General features: G+C 47.3%; 1 pseudogene; it reads left to right on the top strand.

Moving 5' to 3' along the window:
• LOC118000568 lies at window positions 1-381 on the top strand (annotated as a pseudogene).
• The last annotated feature ends 3,476 nt before the right edge of the window (window positions 382-3,857 follow it).

The following is a 3,857-nucleotide window of genomic DNA, read 5'->3' as shown; positions in this document are numbered from 1 at the left end:
ATGCATCAGAAAGGTGACTAATAAACATACCAGTAGAATATGGCTGCACAAATACCAGAATCTGATCAGATAAAACAGTTTAAGGAATTTCTTGGAACCTACAATAAACTTACAGAAACCTGCTTTTGGGATTGCGTTAAAGACTTCACAACAAGAGAAGTAAAACCTGAAGAGACCACCTGTTCCGAACATTGCTAACAGAAATATTTAAAAATGACACAAAGAATATCCATGAGATTTCAGGAATATCATATTCAGCAGAATGAAGCCCTGGCAGCCAAAGCAGGACTTCTTGGCCAACCACGATAGAGAAGTCCTAATGGATGGACTTTTGATGAAAGATTGCCAGCAGGTGTTGTGATGGAAATGAGGATTCATCTGATAGAATCCCCTGAAAGCAGTAGCCACCATATTAAACTGTCCGTCATAACTTTGGCAAATGGAAACAACTGCAGAAACCAAATTGCTATTTACGGAGAATAATCAAAATAGGAGGTCTTATTGTTCAATGAAAATAATAAGATGCAACATTTGTTGAGGCCTTAAGATTCAGCAGCTTGGTAATTTCATTAGAAAAATAAACCACTGTTTCTTAAAAAAAGAAAAAGATTTTATTTATTATTTATTTGAGGAAGAGAACACACAAGTGGGGGGTCGGGGCAGAGGGGGGAGAGGGACAAGGAGACTCCCCACTGAGCAGTGAGCCCAAAGACATGGGGCTCCATCTCAGGACCCTGGAATCATGACCTGAGCCGAAGGCAGACGCTTAACCGACGGAGCGCCCTAGGTGCCCCAGGGTGGTTTTGTCTGAAGTTCCCTTTTCCTTTCTCCTCAGCCATATTCATTTCTCTACATACTAATAAAGCAATACCCTCTAACCTCCCATGTGGCCACTAAGGCTCATTTTGCATATTGGCTTTTAAAGATTCCAAACCAGGCCTGGCAAATGCATGGCAAAGTCAGCACTTAACTGTACACAGGCTAATGGGGGTGCAGAAAACAAGGGCAAAGCTTTGGCAATGAAGCCTAACAGCAGTGCTCAAAATAATATTATAACCTAGAGACAGGCCACATTAAGCTCAATCCAGAGCTGTACTACCATCAGCACTTGTGGCTCCAGCCTATCTCTGCCCCTCTTCCCATGTGTCCTCGGACAGGCCATTCAACACCTCTGGCCTTGTTTCTAGACCTGCCGAGCAAGGCGGCTGGGCCACAGGTTTCTCCGGGCCCCTCTGCCTCTCGTGCTGGTACTACCTCCCTGCTCACCAGCTTCCCACACTTGACCAGACTCTCTTCTTTACTCTTACCATCCCTAAGCTAACCTAGGGAAGCCACTGAAGTGAGATAGAGAGCAAAGGATGAGAGGACAGAGAAGGGAAAGGGAGGGCAAGGGAGTCAGGCAATGCTGGGGCCCATTCAGGTCAGCTGTGCCGCCCCCCCACCCCCCCGCTGCCCCGGAAACCAGCCTGGGAACACCTCCTCCCACACTCAGGCCAGCTGCCATGGGCTCTACCAGGGCACCAACTTCCTGGGTCTGCTTCGGGCTCTTTTCCACGTGATTAGCTCAGGCCAGCCAGACATTAGCACCCAGATTTCCTAGAAAGGGGTCCTCATGGACTTACTCCTACAGGAGCTAAGTTTCTGGAAGAAGGCTGGATGGGGAAGAAAGAATACAAGTCACTCATACTAGCTAATCTGCAGCTTTGGGTGACTTGTTTACATCCCATTGCATAACCCAGCCTCCCTTTAGGTTTCTCTGGAGACCATCCAGCCCTGGGAGAAGGAAGACAAGAACCCTCAGATTAGTTAGAGGCGTTCTTTATTCCATAGTAATTATGAGACTTCAGGTTTGTTTGTTTGTTTTTTTAGATTTTATTTTTTTATTTTTAAAATTATTTATTTGACAGAGAGAGAGCGCACAAGCAGGGGGAGTTACAGAGGGAGAGGGAGAAGCAGGCTCTCCGCTGAGCAGGGAGCCTGACATGGGGCTTGATCCCAGGACCCTGGGATCATGACCTGAGCCGAAGGCAGACACTTAACTGACTGAGCCACCCAGGCGCCCTGATATTTCAGTTTTAAGATCTCCAGCAATAGATATTATTGGAGATCCCGACAATCATATGCACTCAGTAAATACCTGGCTGGGCTGAATTTCCTCACTATTCCCAGTGCTAAAAGCACTTGATCTTGCTGGACATCAGACCTCACCCAGCACGTCAACTTGCCATCTCTCCCTGCAGGCTACATGCTTTCTCCTGCCAGCTTAATCTTCCCGACACACCGTATTGCCACCACAGTCCTCTCTGTCCAAGGACTGGCAGAGACAAGCATGGGATGTAGGGCTGTTAGCCTTCCATCGCCCTCCCTCTGGCTCCAGCAGCTCCTTAGCTTCCCAGGCCCATGCTTCACAAACAGTGTGCTCTACTGGGCTTCAGTGTGAAATCTGCCTCATCCAGCCACTAAACACACACAGTATTTACGGCTTGCCATGTGACAGGTTCCGGGCCAGATCCTTCCCCATATGGCATAAAAGCCTGAATATCAGGTGCTCCCTCCCTATCTCACAGTTGTGGAAGCAGACAGGGATCCCTGAATAACTTGCCCAAGGACCCAGCACATCCAGTGGCACAGTCAGACTTTGGAACCCAGCCTCTCAGGTTCAAGTCCACTGCCAAACCACACCTCATGTTAGTGAAATGCTCGAGGACAGAGGGTCCCCAAACAAGACTTGCTCCTGCCAGAGTCTCAGCAGGCTCTCAAACACACACACACACACATACACACAGGCGCGCACGCACACACACACTCTCAAGCCACTCTGCACCCATCTAGGTCTAGAAAGTGTCCCGTCCTCCTCAGTGGACACCCACCCAGCAGGTTGTCCTGGACAAGGTCCCACATTCTGGCTTCAGCCACTGGAATAATCCTGGATTTGGGACTTAGGTCTTGGCTGACTTAGGTCACCCTGGATTTGGGACTTGGGCATCTTGGCTGACTTGGTCTGACTTAGGTCCTGCATCGGTTTCCCCACTGAACCTTCTGATTACTTATTTTACTACAATATGGAACAAATACATACTCCTTACCTTAGTTTTATTATTAGCCAACATTTACTGGCTTCTTACTATGAACCAAGCACTACACTGAATATTTACATGAATTATCTCTTTAAGATTTTATTTTTATTTATTTATTTAAGAGAGAGGGAGTGAGCACGAATTATCTCTTTTAATCTTTGTAATTCCCTAGGGTATGTTTTATTATTGCAGCCATCTTATAGGTGAGGAAACAGAGGCTTACCTAAGTTAAATAACTTGTCTAAGGTCACAAAGTGTTAGAGTCAGTACCCTTGACCACCAGACTATCAACCTGATCTACAGCCTCTTCTCAGCTGGTCCACTTAGTACTGATCAACACGCACACACAGCTACTCCCTCTGGTCTCGAGACAATTAAAGCAGAACCAAGAACCCATCCATTCACCTCTCCACCTTACTCACAAGCATCCCTACTCTGGCCAAAGTTCTTGAGAGCTACTTTCCAGTCACAGTGACCAAGAGAAGAGCAGATCCAAACTAAAGGATTTGGCATGGGGCTGCCTTATTCCTGTGTTCTCCAAGCTCCAAAGCTCCTAGTAGAATTCCTGACTCCCGAGGCTAGAGTAAAGGTAGAAGAAGGTTCACAGGAAACTTCCAGAGGGCCAGCCACTCCCAGAGGTCAGCTTCACATATGTTAGTTACCTAACCTGCTATCTGTTCTCCGCACAGGCATCTGATTTACTATCTGGGTGGCCCTGTTCTACCACCGGCACTGGAAGCAAAGAGCAGAAAGGATTAAAGCTGGGGCCTTGGCAACAAG

Source organism: Mirounga leonina, unplaced genomic scaffold (assembly GCF_011800145.1).
Source record: "Mirounga leonina isolate KUSES-001 unplaced genomic scaffold, KU_Mleo_1.0 Mir_115, whole genome shotgun sequence".
NCBI classification, from domain to species: domain Eukaryota; kingdom Metazoa; phylum Chordata; class Mammalia; order Carnivora; family Phocidae; genus Mirounga; species Mirounga leonina.
The sequence above is the reverse complement of the archived record's forward strand: the minus strand, read 5'-3'. Positions and strand labels throughout refer to the sequence as shown.